We start from the raw sequence: 15,597 nt of genomic DNA on the forward strand, positions 1-15,597 counted from the left end.
AAAGAAGAAAGAATCATTACATCACTGAATCTTGCTTTGGGATACATGGAGAAATGCACTAAAACCCAACATATCTTCCCAATATGGCTTCTGACCTAGACACGTGTGTTTTTTTCCGTCTGGCAAGTAAGAGTGGTGAAAAAAATCGATAATCGATTAATCGCGATTATAATATTGACGATTATGAATCGATTATTACATTTCCAAAAATCGATTAAAAAAAAATTATTAAAAGAAAACTACAGTCTCATATATGACCGTTACAGCTCATTATGTCAGCAGTTCATGGAAGCTAATGTCCTACGTACTTCAGACGAGAGCTATGGATGATAGCCACACAAGCGCAAATATGTGCAAGTTTCTCAAAGCAATGGCAGACGAGTGGGGAATAGAGAAACACGACCTGGTTCTCGTCACCGACAATGCTTCTAACATGAGTCCGGCTGCTGAGCTTGGCAACTTTCTTTTAACAGTGAAAGACTACATTTAAAACAAGGTAAAAAATAATAATTTGGATATTACAGTTACACTATACAATATTGAAGGTGCTGTGAGGTGTTACTCAAAAGATAAGTAAAATAATTCAGCAGCTGACTGATGTTAAATGGAGGATCAATAATCGTTAATAATTGAAAATCGAATCGATAATCGTTAATAATCGATTTGTAATCGAATCGAGACTTCAATAATCGGAATCGAATCGGGAAATTGGGCTGATTAACCACACCTACTGGCAAGCCAACCGGACGTGACATCGGGGGAGACACGGACGGACGGACAGACGGTCATCAACTCCGTCAGCCGGGGGACGGACGGACGCTCATCGCCGTCAGCCGGGAGCTCCTAGCCGTCAACCGGGGGACGGACGAACGGACGGACGCGCAGCGCCGCTGTTCCACCGTCTGGGGAGAGCCCTGGTTGATGCAAATAACTGCAATGCGCATGGTCTGTTTGCTGGATGAAAACTGTGGCAAACTGCAGTTTGCCACGATCAGCTGACAACAAGATACAGAAGACATGATGCATGTAAGTAGTCACATCCTTCTAGGGCTGCAACGATTAGTGGACGTAATCGATTACGCACTAGCGCCATGCATGAGCACCTGAAACGTAAGCACCCAGGAGCTATGGTGGCATGTACGCCAGACGGGTAAGTTCACAAGTTGAACTGATAAAAGTTGTTTGTCTTAGTTATTAGTAAATTATAGCTGTTTTGTAGTGGTTTGAAGCTGTTGGGCGAAAACTTCCCATCTTCAATATATGGTATAAAATTCTCTGTAGTAGCCCACAAACCTACAAGCAAATCAACCTGAAACGGAGTTGCATTTTTTTAGACATATTCATCCATTAGTGTGCAAACTAAAAGTGATTTATTAAAATTCATAGTTATTAAAAATGCAACAGATCTCGAATGACAACAACTGCGGTTGTTGTGAACCCCATGCTCCCCCGTGTATCATCAGACAAGAGGCCCGGCTGAAGACAAGCTTTTTGAATACATTCATTAGTTAATAATGTGTACAGACGTGAAGGGTGGCCAGTAAAATCGATTATGAAAAAATAAGTCAAATTTACAAATAAAGAGGTTTCTGTCTGACAGCAACGATATCAGTAATAATTCATGTGTAGTATCTTAAATCAGTACAAAACAGTCATAATATAAATTGGATAAAACACTGAATAGTAAATCTCTACTTAATGCAATGATTTATAACATAATAATTAATTTGTAAGATATGTAATGAATTAAAATCTGTAATAATTAGTTCAATTAATATATTAAAAACCCAGTTGTGTTTCAAAATATTATGTTTTCAAATACCTGTTTCATGGGTTTTTAATTTGCTCTGAAGATAAGGTAAAACCAAAGTCGAAACATTTTTTATAATAATAATCGTAGTTATTAGTTATTAGTCGAAAAAAAATTATTGATAGATTAGTCAACAACTAAAATAATCGTTAGTGGCAGCCCTACATTCTTCACAGCATATAGAAACACCTCAACCTGGTTTAGTTGAATCCATCCACCCCGTTTGTGAAATTCCACTAGTTCCAAATTCGGTGTTGAAGCAACAGCTTGCACCGTGGGGTGTGATTAGGCTTTTTTTAGATACACTTGCCTCTCTCCCTCCCTTTCTTTCTCCCCTTCTCCCTAGATCCCCACAGCTCGCCAGCTTGATAATTAGAGCCCAAGTTTTACAGGCAGGCAGTTCAGGTCTGTCCCTGCTCTTTTCCCTTCTCCTTGCACATCCCCAAATTACACATAAACACTTGATACAACTCCTACAGACATAGATAAAATCTAGTTTCAATAGCCCACCCCCAGCTTACAGCAATCAAATGGAATATATACAGAAAAACTACTACTAAGAGCCAAAACAAGGGGAAACTGGTCTTGATAACTGGTTATCCATCAGTGCCAAGCTTGTGTGTAGTGGCATGTGGCAGGGCCCCAGAGCAGCAGGCTGTCACGTGTGGGCAGAGCAATGGCCTGCAGTTTGTGAGTATGTCTGTGTGTGCGTGTGCTGGCTTCAGCATGATTAGTGTCCCGAATGGGAAGTGGGCAGCCGACCCGGCCTTAGTTCAACTCCACTGCTGAAATCTAGGCGTCCTGAGCGTGATGACAGACGAGTGGGGGAAAGAAAGAGAAAGGGGTGGGAGAGAGAGGAAGCAGAGGAAGTGGGGAGCTGGCAGCAGCACTGATGTCTGCGGTCATTCCCTGCACGGACTATTAACAAGGAAAGGGCAGGCTAACAATACAAGGCAACAGAGCAGTCAGTCAAAGCAGTAATGTTTAGAGGAAACTGATATGATCTCTATGTCTTCCTCTATGAGTCTCTAAGGATTGGCACAAGACAAACACACAGCAGTAAAACCGCCTCATAGAGGCCAAGCAAACACCATTTCAGGCTAAAAGTCACCTGTTGGTTATATAGATTTGAGGGACTAGACAAGATATTCTGCGCAAGTGAGTGAATACATGTGTGCTAGGAAAAATGTGAGCAGAGCTGAAACTCCTGCACAGTGGGCCAGTAGCATAATTGTATACTGATCCATCAATGTAATGCTGGTCGAACAGTGCAAAAGATGAGTAATGATGATTAGAAGTGAACCAGCACATTCAAAACACTGAGACATTGTTCAGCTACATTAGCTCTTACCTAATGTTATGATGTATTTCTGACTGTCTCCCTCATCAGCATCCAACCACAAATCAAGTGACCTGTTAGAATTGGCCTTATATACAGCACCATTGTCCAACATCGATGGCTGACAGTCATCAACAACTCAGCCCACTATCACTGAAACACTGAAATATATACCTTGCATGTAAATTTGCTTTGACCTCACAGATTATTTTATCCTCTTTCAAGATCGTTTAATCGCCCAGCCCTAAATGTGAGTATCTCGTGCTACATAACAATAATCAGTGAACAAAACGCCATTTGAATTGCTCCGAACTGGTAAGCGCAGTGCCATAATTAATGTGTCAGAATATTGGTTAGACAGAAAACCACTGCTAACATAATAAAAGGTCCAGATTGAAGGATTAGAAGAATTTGAGAGTACTAAATATGTCAAATATTATAACATTGTGAAAAAATCCAGCTAACATTCTAACGAGTAACAATGCAGAATGTTTCAGTCCAGCCCCAAACTGATTATCAACATACCGGATGATAACACCTGACAACTGTGCAACTGTTGTCATGTGCAAGTCTATTTTTTGTACAAACTGCTTTGAGTCAGCAGTGTAAACATGTAATCTGCCGTTATGGTCACAGCAGATTAGCACACAGATTTCCTGCCTATCTACACAAGGCAGCATGTGCAGACTGAGATAGCCTGTTGTTTATCCCAACAGCCAAGAAGGTTTAGTTAAATACAACAACACGAAACTGCATAAAAGTTAACAAGGAAGTGTTGAAACCACAGAGAACAAGTGATGTTAGCATGTTGTTAATGCAAGAACAACACTTCCTATATCTGCTTTTTCACAGTAAGATCTTTCAATGAATACACTGAAATGTGTGGTTTTTATTTTGGTGGCCATATAAAACCTTGGGGGATAGTCACTGGAAGTGGCTTTGTGTGGGTTGGAAGTTGGTCAAAAGTTTTGGTGGACATTTTTGTGGGTTTCCCTGTGGGTGAATTAGTTTCATACAGTGAACTGGTTGAGCTGTTTGGACAAATCAAACTTCCAAAACAGCTGATGTTGTTGCCAGGTCTTTAAGAATTAAATGTGAATCAAGTTTCCCCAAATGCCCCCCAAAACAAGCTTGTCAATTTACATCATAAATATGTTGTTTTTTTAGTTTTTGGTTTTTTACAGGGACTTCATGGTGCATTCAAGTGTAACTTGTAAACTCAGAGGTCTATATTCACGTGGCCACAGAGATTTAAAACAGGAAAGTTTATTTGTATTTATTTTTGTTGAAATACAAAGGCCCACATCTATCATTACTCATTCTTTCACTGTAGCATAATTAACAATTAGATAATACAATCATAACATTACTACATGTTTTAACCACAATCTCCAAAACTGTAATCACTAATATTTTGAATAATGCACCAGGCAAAAGGATTGCTAGTTCAGTTAACAGCATTAGTTCTCTGAGAACCTACCATTTCCCCACACATATACTTTACTTAGGTGGGCCTCCCAGGTAGATTAACTGGCGCCCAAGTATATTTGGCGACCCACTGAGCAGCAATCCAGTGGCAACACTCGGCTCGAACCATCATGAACACATTTTTGTGTCTGAGCAAAGCATCCACATCTCCATCTCTGTCTGCCACTCAAAAATATGGTTCTTTCACCTTCACACTTTGTTCCACAAAGACAGACACAAACCTTCCCAGGACTAGATTTCAGGTGGGCCCTCAGGCTTTGGAGTGAAACACAGACTTAAGAGACATGGCATGCTGCAACCTGACAAACCATACAATTATGTGAGAGCAAACACACACAAACACCCACAGTCCTGGTACAACAATACATTCTTTTTAAGAAGGAAAAAACTCCGTAGTTTCAGGCAACGGAAACTGGCTATGGCAGAGAGACTGAATGACAGAACCCCAGGCGAACAAGCGTACTCCCATCAGCAAAAATGACGCAAGGTTTCTCATACAATCACTCCTAGTTGTACACATGTTGCAGTCAGCTTGTGGGAGGATTGCTTGCTCACTGGTCATGCAAACCCTGCAACCAAACTTGTACTGAGATACATTTTAAGAGGTAGCTTTATGAGGTAGAAAGAGATTAGAGAAGGTCAGGAAACAGCGGTTTTCTAGCGGAAAAACAGAAAGGAGCACTTCTTCTCATCTTGCTGCATTACCCAGATAGTAGAATATATCGTGTCCATAACAATGAGCTCATCCTCCTCTGCCAAGTTTTACTGTCCTCTTTTAGGTTGGCCTACTCTGCTCAGATACTTGACCCAGAAGAGAAGTGCACAAGCCAACACCGAAACCATGTAGTCAGTGCAGCCAGGCGGGGGGGAATGTAACCCTGTGTTGCTGATACTGCTCTGTTTAACTCGAGATTACTTTTCAGCTGTGAGATTAGTTTTGATCCAGAACTCAAGTTACTTTGAACCTGCTTAACTGAGCAAGACGGAGATAACAGGCCTCCCATACAGCCTAGCACATGCTCACATACACACACTCACAGTTGCACGCATGACTTCCCCTAACATGGCTTTACCCAGTCTCCAGGGCCTGATAAAACGGCCAATTACAACTTAAAACACAAAGGGAGCGCTGCCGAGAGGGAACAGCAGAGGACGGACTGTGTAAGAGAGGGACAAGAGGAAGAACAAGCGCATCTAATTCCGACACTTGTGTTCACCATAGTATGATGAGTAGGCCTCCTGTTAAATACTTCTGTTGGACGATATATACTGCCAGAAATAATTGCTATAAACTATATTAATGACATTTTATAACAATTTTATAACAATTTCATAATGTTGATATAGCTATAAAATAAGAGCATAATAATGCACATGCACTCATTTAAAGAGCACTAAATATTGAACATTCAGACAATATGAAAACATTTTGAAAAATCCCCCCCAATAAAGATGCATGTACGTAAACACAATGGACAATATTGAGGTCAGCAAAACTTATCAAGGTCATATACACATCAATAAGTCTATATGCATGATAAGTACAATGAGTCAATAACCTATTTTAGAGCTGTAACGATTAAACGCTTAGTTGTCAGCTATTACACTAATCACCAACTATTCTTGTTTTGAGTCATCTTTGGAGGAAAAAAAGTCAAAATTCTCTGATTCCAGCTTGTTGAATGTGAATATATTGTGGTTTCCTTACTCCTCTGTGACAGTAAACTGAACAACTATGCAGCTATGCATACAACAAGGCATTTGAGGACGCCATCTTGAGCTTCGGGAAACACTGATCGATATTTTATAGAACAAAAACTAATCAATTGACCTAGAAAACAATCAACAACATTCATCGGCAATCCAATCTATCGTTATTGGCAGCTCTAATTAATTATCCAGACAGACCTGACAATGAGAACCTAAACTACATCCAAACTGTCACCTAAAGCTGCTCAAAGAGGGACATGAACTACACCCATCCACGCACACAGTTGTTTGCTCCGAGAGTTCACTAGGTCAGAGGTCACATGGGAGAACAAAACATGACACCCACACACACTGAGGTCAAAAGAAAACACAAGACATACACGAGGGGAAGAGGCAGAAAAGGTCACTGAGGGAAATAACACCATCAAACAGGCAGAGAAAGGAACTCAGAAGCTGAAAAAGCAGCAAGAAAGAAATGAAGAGCAAAAGTTAAACAACAAAATGTCATGAGAGAACAGATTTTGCCTTATCTGGCCATGGCTGCCTCTCTTACTAACACAGCGAGTTCTCCCTACTCCAATCTGATAGCAGCTATGAGGGATTGATTCTTTCATCTTTCATACATGAGGCAGAACAATGTTACACTGTGTGCTTCTTCCAGTTAGGGTGTGTGTGAGCGTTCGAGGGAGAGGGAGAGAAGGAAACAGAGCCTGCATCGAATGGAAGAGGAGCAACAGCTGAGACAGGACAAACAGCTGCATCTCTTCAACACTGCTCCCCTCCCCCTCATCCCCTCTCTCTCTCTCTCCCTCTCTCTCCCTGAATGAGCCCCTCACACCCCCTTTTCTGACCCTCCCTCTTCCACAGAGCAGCATGGCCAGGGGCTACTCTGTACACACACACACACACACCAATATGTGCACGAGTTAGAGACACCACTGGTGCGAGGCCTCTGTTCTCCCCTCGGAGGACATGTACAGACAGGATGCATGTGCTACTAAACATTCATCTATTGACTAAAAATAGGAGAGACATTGTTTCCAGCGGCAATGTCCTCTTCCCTCTCCGCTTCCAAAATCCTTCCAACTCTACCCTCTTTATCAGATTCTGACTGTGTGACACAAAAGGACATACAGTTTCAGGTTATCCTCTCACGTACAAAGAGTCAAACTGTGGCCTGTCCATCAAGTCTTCGTAGGCAGTTTCCACTCTCTTACACTGTGGCTATGCAACACATGCGTACTGTTCGCAGAGAGGACGTACTGCGTAGGGTTGTGCGAGTCACAGGTCAAAACAAGATGGTGAGCTTTATTTTTGGGGGATTGTGTCTTCAATTTTAGACCCATTCGGCCAGACACATAGTTTGTGTAATATGAGTAAATTAACATCTTCAGACTACAGTAAGCTAAATAAAGTTAGCAGGCAGTCACCAGCTGCTAAATAAATGCCAACAAGATGATAGAGACTCCAAAGTCAGCTATTGTTGTTTCATATATACCGTAATCTAATTAATTATTCACACTTTATGATAGATTTCTGTATTTAAAAAAAGGTCTGCGTATTAGAATAAATACCCTCTATTATTTTTTATGGGTGGAAATAAATTAGCACACAAAAGTTAAAAGGTACTCTGCTGCATCTTATCCCTCACAGGAATAGCAAAAAGCATGTACACACTAATATTTCCTTTCTCTCTCTCTCTCTCTCTCAAGTATTTACTCGAAAGATTTATGAAAAATCTGCTGCTACGTCTTCTACTGTATGACATCTGAAAACAGTACAGTCTGTGCTACATCTCTAGAAGAAGCAATTATTTGAGTTTCACTGCAGTGTTATGCAATGTCACATGACATTCACGCTGAAGTCAAGCAAGGTGTGAATGAAATGGACAAACAGCCAGTTTGACAGTTGGTGATTTAAAGTGTGTAACTGCAGGCATGTGACTACACGTCTCTGGGTGCATGTCAGCACCTGAGATCTGTGGGAAACCTGACAAAGGTGACAGGAAACAGGTTGTCACAGTCACTCAATTTCTAAATGAACTCTCTGAGATGGATTAAAAAAAAACAAAAAAACAACACACATTGGCTTCAGACATGAATCATCACTATTTATTCTTGTACAAGGGGGTGCTGGATGGTAAAATGGGAAATGTAAGGGCAGAACAGGTGCGGAGGAAGAGGCTTCATATGCACACACTGCGTTCTAAAGACGAAAGAAAGCCCACAGAGTATCTGAGACGGGCCTGTGTGTTGGTGGAAAGAGTGCAACGGAAGAAAGAGCAAAAGGAGCGAGGATGAAAGAGAGTTGGAATTATGTTTGTCTGTATCTGATCTATTGTCTTTGGCAGGGTTCAGGACCGAGTTCACAAGTTTCCATGATACAGCCAAGGCTCGGCTCTCAGTACAACTCCCAAGCCAAAACACTCAGGGTTTAGAGAGATAGATGAGGCTGTGCTGTAAGACCACAAAGCTTTCCTCCAGCATTGATAAAGACTGGTGGATCAAGACAATATGCAAGGGAAGTGGAAGGGTGCGGCATCTCTCTGTTTATGTCCAGCTGGGCCAGTTGGGGGGGATTATGGGCTGGTCCTCGTTCTGTACTAGTAAAGTAGAAACACCACAAGAGTCCTGACATCCATTCTACTTACAGCACCTGAACACACAAACACACTCACACTGGTCAGAGCAGCAATCATATAACTTACAGCATATGCATGTTTTAGGGCCTTACATGCCAAACTGACATCAAAGAACTAGCTGCATCGAAAAAGCTGCACTTGAACACCACAAAAACTACAGCTGGCAGCCAACAAGCTTGTACGTTCTGTTCCTGTGTGAAAGGAAATACCTCTCTGCAGATATACAAACCATTATTATGATTAAGCAGCACTCTATTATAGCTGCATCTAATCAAAAATGGCTCTGTTATGGCAGAGGAGAAACATACAGAGAAAGATACGGAGAAACTGCACAGAATTGGTGTAATCATGGATACTACAGTGACACGCTCAAAGAGCTTTCCCTTTCTTTTTTAGTTTCTCATATCTAAAGTATACTTTTTTGAAGTTAACATCAACCTCCGTGGTTCAAATCCAAGCCAATAACTTTAATGCTCATGCTTATGTTACTACAATGTAACCAAATCATATAAAACCATATAAATATCCAATCTTGCCACATTTCTTTGAGCAGATCATCGCTGCCATGCTTCGTACTACACATTTGATTCTCACATGAAGCTTTTTCTTTCTGGCTGGGGATATTCCGGAGTATAAAGTGCCACGCCACACCAGCTTGAAAGTGTCAGGTGGAACGGGAGAGATCCCCATAGCTGACCTTCTGCATGCCTTAAGGACTAGAGGCTCTCACTACAGCCCTGTCCCTGAACTCACCTTTGACCCCAAACCTCATGACCCCAACCACCTACAACCTGACACACTACCCCAGGCTAACGCCCGTCAGCTGGGTTAGCTGAGAGGTCTGTGCACGAGCAGGTAATGGTAAAGATTAATGCACGGCTTGTGTTGATAAAAATCATATATATGTATGTGGGAAGTGTATGTTGATATTGTTTAGGTACCAGTGATCTCAAACAGCCAGACTAGAGCACGAGGCAAGAAGCATGAGTTTGTAGGCTAGTAAATGTAGTATATCAATGTATTGTGAGGGATACTGCCCAATAATCAGACTGAAGAGAAAACTTAGCAGACAAGACAGGACTAAAATAGCATCAGATACCACTCACAACATGAGAGCAACGAGAAAAAGAAACCAAAGTAACACAAACGAGAAGCTAGGGATTAGAGCTGAGCAGCAGTCCACTCTCACAGCCCTTCATGTGTGAGTCACTCCCATCATCAGTGGTTGAATTCAGGCTGAAATGCTCTCAAAGTTCCAGGCCTCCTGCCGCCATTCCGCCTATTGTGGCGTGCGTTTAGCAGGGTGCATGTTTGTCCGTGTGAGAGAGATTCATCCATCAGTCACGAGTGTGGTCTTCAACATTATCTGTGTCCTGCTGCTCTAGTTGGACTCTACTTCTCCAAAACAAGAGCTGTGATTACAACACAGCAGGAACGACATGGCAAATACACCCAAAACAATAAGAAGAGGCAGTTTTGCACAACTTCCTCAAAATTTGTTGTGTACAAAAAAAAAAAAAAAAAAAAGTTCAGTGCTCAACCTACGCAGCGAAACGTAGTGCCTGCCTCTAAAATTTGTGAAGTGAAAGCTGGGAGAGGCATTATGCTCGTCTTTTATCGTCTGCTCACACATTCTCACACAGTCATGCACACAGTCAGCCAGTCAGGTGCTAGCCAAGCTCACATCTACAACACCCACTTCACACAACTGCCAGCAACATTAGAGACACCTCATGTATTTTAAAAAAAAAAAAAAGGCTTTATCAAACATAATCGTACACAATGTTATTATCAGTGTTCCAAAACGACATGTCAGGCGCGGAGAGCTTTTGTATTACTACAAATAGTAACAGAAGTTGGATATCCCCATAAAGACCCAGAGCGGAAAATGAGCAGAGATAACTAGCTTTGTATTTGTACTGGTGGTGAGAGCCAGGGCTGGGAAGACATCAGAGGAAGAGTGTGACGACATGTGACTTTGCAGTTCCATCTGCGCTGAATGGATGTGCCAGACGCATGCATAAAGTTACCCTGGCAACTGAGCAACAGCGCTGGTTGGAGGTCACATACACACAGGAAAGGCTTGATGCCGACCAAAATGCCTCTAGAATATGTATAGCACCCAGAAAGAGGCGACCCTGACGGAAAAGCGGAAAGAAAACGCAACGGAACGGAACCCAGAAAGAGGCCACAAGATGACTGCTTATTCACTTGCGGGAGGAAGTCGAATAGTAAGCTACAGAGCTGCATCTAGGAACATTTCACGCAGACCGTGCAGTGAACATGATGTAACGCAGAGACGAGAAACCGGACCTGAGAAAGCCCAGGGATTGAACTCGATGACGCAAAAGCGCTTCAGTGTTTCATCCCTTTCTCTTGTAAACACACGGCTCTGATTCGGAGAGGGGAGTTTCATTTCACACACACAGATGTAATCTCTAACTAATCACATTTGCAGGCCTTGGACAGAGCAGTTACACCACAGCGCTGAACAGATGGGCCCACGTACACGAGGCATCTCTGGGATTAGCCAGAAGGTGGAGGTGGTATGTATAGTTACCGAGGGACCGTTTCTAAAAGGGAGCTGGTGCACAAATGGTGCGGAGGGGAGTCTTATCCAAGCACGTCTAGCGATTCAGAAATAGAAAAACTGGAGTTGCATCCTGAAGGTCTATACTCTGATTCATTTTCATTCCTCCGACTGAAACACGAACACATGTTTCACTTAAAAACTGTTTGATTACAACAAATCATTTTGCTACAGATAAGTCTGTTTGTCTTATCTGAAAGAAAGTGATGTAACTGAAAACGAGAAGAGCACTCCAACCAAGCGTGCTTCAGGATAACCTCCCGGCACTCACAATGTTTCTGTTGGCAAGCAACAGACATGCAACGTGATGCTCCCAGGAAGCCAGGCAAGAGGAGGGGATAAATCCAAAAACACACAATGATAATTCATTGCAGCGTTTGCAAACAGGAGTACAGATGGGACAGCACCGACAGTGCAAATCGCCATGCTGGATAGAATACTGAATCAACCGTACTGTATTGGATTAAAACCTAAGCCTCAGTGCTAAGACAACCTGGGTAAACATTTCAGATAAACCCTTTACACCCACTGACCGCTGTCCTGCAGGTCAAACTTTCACTGACTGCAGCGGTCCTCTGAGTTTAGCCTGAATCATAAGATGTAAAAGCCAAAAGGGATTCTTTCTCTGAGATATAGAGGACTAAGGGCCCTTCTTGACTCAACTTTAACTGTTATATCTAATCACTCAATCAAACAAGGCCTTCAGAGCTGGTACGATTGCAATCACTTACACTATCTAACGACTAAATAGATTCTGCATCTATTTGACTGTTAGGGAATGCTGCTGAGGCCAAACGAGATTGCTTCAGTCTTTACTGCAGCATAACACGACACCAGAGCAGTGTAAAGGCATGCCAGTCATGAGTCTGAACCAGCGACCTCTGGGTCATATGTTAAGTGTTGAGAACAGCGGCTCCACACAGCCACACTAAATATCGATATGGAACATTCCTTGGAGCCCTTTAAAATGTGGGGTGAGCGTCGACGTCACACAGGACACTGACAAAGGATGTGTTAGATAGGAGGCCTGAGCAGAGGGAGGCTTTGTTTAAGAAAAAAAAAAGGCATGAATTCAGCTTAAAACTAATTCTGCTTGACAGATAATAGAGGCTGCCCGGTCAAGTGTGCGTGCCTGTAGTTCATGTATTCATCTGTGGGTATGTCTGACCTCATAAATTAAGGCAACAATGACGTCAATAAAAAGGTAAGACAGGCTCAGATGTAGTGAGTGGATCGCAAACCAACTTTCAAGGTGGAAAACTGCAAACAAGTTCAACGGTTTACAAAAAAGATGTTGTTGTTACATCAATTAAAAGCGAGTTGGCTTTAAATTCAGCTCCATCTATCATTTTAACAATATAAATAACCAATACTGGGCTGTTATTTTTTAACGGCCCTAATCCCATTTTTCAATTAAAAACTGATAATCAACATTACATTTTAAGCAGTTTCTTTTCACTTATTGTATTAAGTATTGAGGGTTTGTAATTCACACACTAAAAGGAAAACCTTATCATTTGTTGTACTGTTTATATAAGGGTGGGAATCACGGAGTAACTCATGATACAATACAATTAACAATACATAGACCATGATAATTATAGATTCTGCAATAACTGATACATTGAAAGACAATCATCTAATGATACAACACAATATCTGCCTAACGGAAGAATACATAATACCCCTAAAAAGCACAAGAATTAGGCTATGTATCTTATTCAGTCTGGTTTTGTGTCAGTTTTACAAAATCAGAATAACCAATTTATATAAAAGTGCAGTTTTAAATTCATGCCTCTTTATCAAACATACATGCCATCATACCAGTCTAAAAAAATAATAACTACAACAAAAGCATAATAAACAAAAGGTGAGGCAAAAGGTCAAACTGCCAGAAAGCAGAACAGTTCTGAGGTTAAAATGTTAAGAGGAAGGATAAAAACTATTGCCCATAAAATTCTTCTTAATCTGCATAAATAACATTTTACAGAAGTTGAAACCAAAAGGAGTCATGAGTTCTTGTAGGTGAAACATCCCGGGGGAATCCGTTGAGGATGTGTGGTGCCAGTATAACAATAACTGTATTGCAAAAGGAAGCAATACATTATATTACCATATCGATATTTTGCCCAACCCCAACTACGCGGCCCTCAAAAGTTTTAGCAATGCAGATCGTGATAGGACACCACTGTTATCACACCGCCATTGTCACAGATTCCTTTTCACATGAAAAGGTCAATGAACCTTTTATCTCAGCTGTGATACAACAGCTGAGATCCAGCCTAAGTATTGATAAATGTTTGGTCTGTGTATGCTTTTATTGTCTGGCATACAGTTACAAGAACAGATACTTAATTGTACCAGGGCTATCACTCGTTCTAAAATGATGTTATTGATTAACAAATTAAATTACAGTGATGGACGTAGGCAGTTATCAGACGCATGTAGATGAGCTTGCCGATTCTCGGTGCTGTTGATGAGATGTAAGTGATTTATCTGACAAACAGTCACCAGCTGAACTTTGGGGAGGAACCTCCAGCTCATGCTCTGAAAGTTTTCCCTCATACTGTATGTATAAAATCAGGGCATCGAGGTCGAGAGCCTTGGTCGCCCCTTTTCCAAGAGTCAAAATACCCTGACGCCCTGTAATTTGTGTGTATTCTACAACCAAGATATGCCATGCCTGAGACAAGATACGCGGTGGCTGTGCACCGTATTGTTCGTGGGCGAACCCACGCCACACCCAAATCACTCCCCGGAGGGTAACCGTGCAGGGGGTTCGCCGCCAATGAGCTATCCAGAGCCGAGCGCCTGCAGTGGGGCTGTAAATAAGCTCTCCTGGGCTAACAGCACAAACGGCTCGACAGAAAGTCCCCCGTCGTCCTGCACAGAGGCGAGCTGTGTAGCGACTTAAGTAAACAAAAGTAAACTGCCCGGGCTGAATCACAAATTGCTAACTCACGGACTCACCCACTCTCTCCTCTCGGAGGTTTCCACATTAGCATGTTGCAGTTCTCTAAGCTAGCTTGACTCGTGAGCTAACTGTGCTCGGTGAGGGAGCGCATGATTTATTATCGGCGTTATATCGAACTCCTCCGCGCTGCTCCTCCGTGTGTGGCGGGACGTACGTGTCTTCACGTGGGTGGAGTAGAAAATAAAATAATGGCTAAAACAAAACCTTTGCAGCCAGCCACACATAGTCTGCTTTAGTATACCCATGGCATGTCTCTTCCCATCAGCGTACCGTCGCTCTAGCATCTCCCCGTCTCCTCATCTCGATGGACGCGGGTTCACTTTGATAACGGAGCATCCTGCGTGTAAAAATGAACACATCCCAAACCGTTCTTAGGGCTCAACGTTACGTTAGCTAGCTACCTCGACGGCTGGGGGGGGATTTTCTACTTGGATGTCCCGAATGATAACAAACTTTGCCTCAGACTCACCGAAGTGCACCGTTTTCTTCTTTCTTGTGCTGATATTCCAGTGGGCACATCAGATGCCAGCAGAAGACGGCAGCAGACAGCTAACAGTTTTTGGGTGCTAACGTTCGGGTCACGACGATGCGCCTCGCAACAGCTGTGTTCTGTTTTGAATGAGGGCTGAGGAGACGCACGGCTAACGGGCGGAGCTTCCAGCGTGCGAGCGGACCAGTCCGCCCATCATCCTCAACACACCGGCTTCAGCTGCTTTTATACGGACACCTTTGCTCAGTGTCCACTTTATCTACTTACAGGTTGCTAATACAGTGTCTGTTCAAACTGTTGACAGATGGGAGTAGCATTATACCTCCAGCCTATTGTTGTGACTTGAGGATAAAGAAGCGCCCAGTAGATTTAAAAACAAAAAAAAAAGGGCGCAATGTTCATGTGTTACGCTCTGACTCCCTCTTGTGGTCAAATCCCAGCTGTGAAGTCACAGTACATGGGCTTTAAAGGGTAACTAAATAACTAATTTTACACGTTAAAGTCAGTGTTGCCAGATCTTGCGAGAGAAACAAGCAAGTGGGCCTATGAAAACAA

The 15,597-nt window shown here is 42.3% G+C and overlaps 1 protein-coding gene across 3 annotated transcripts in view; it reads right to left on the reverse strand.

The window, feature by feature from the left end:
• ralgps2 (Ral GEF with PH domain and SH3 binding motif 2) overlaps positions 1–15,345 on the reverse strand; it is a 71,189-nt gene extending 55,844 nt beyond the window's left edge. Inside the window, exon 1 of one of the 3 annotated variants that reach the window (XM_030434341.1) lies at positions 15,022–15,345. The gene's annotated coding sequence lies outside the window, so the exon portion shown is untranslated. Of the gene's footprint in view, positions 1–14,548; positions 14,668–15,021 lie in introns of those variants that run through there. The other 2 variants (XM_030434344.1, XM_030434343.1) reach the window with 2 other exon arrangements.
• Positions 15,346–15,597: the final 252 nt, after the last annotated feature.

Source organism: Sparus aurata, chromosome 11, assembly GCF_900880675.1.
Source record: "Sparus aurata chromosome 11, fSpaAur1.1, whole genome shotgun sequence".
Lineage (NCBI taxonomy): Eukaryota > Metazoa > Chordata > Actinopteri > Spariformes > Sparidae > Sparus > Sparus aurata.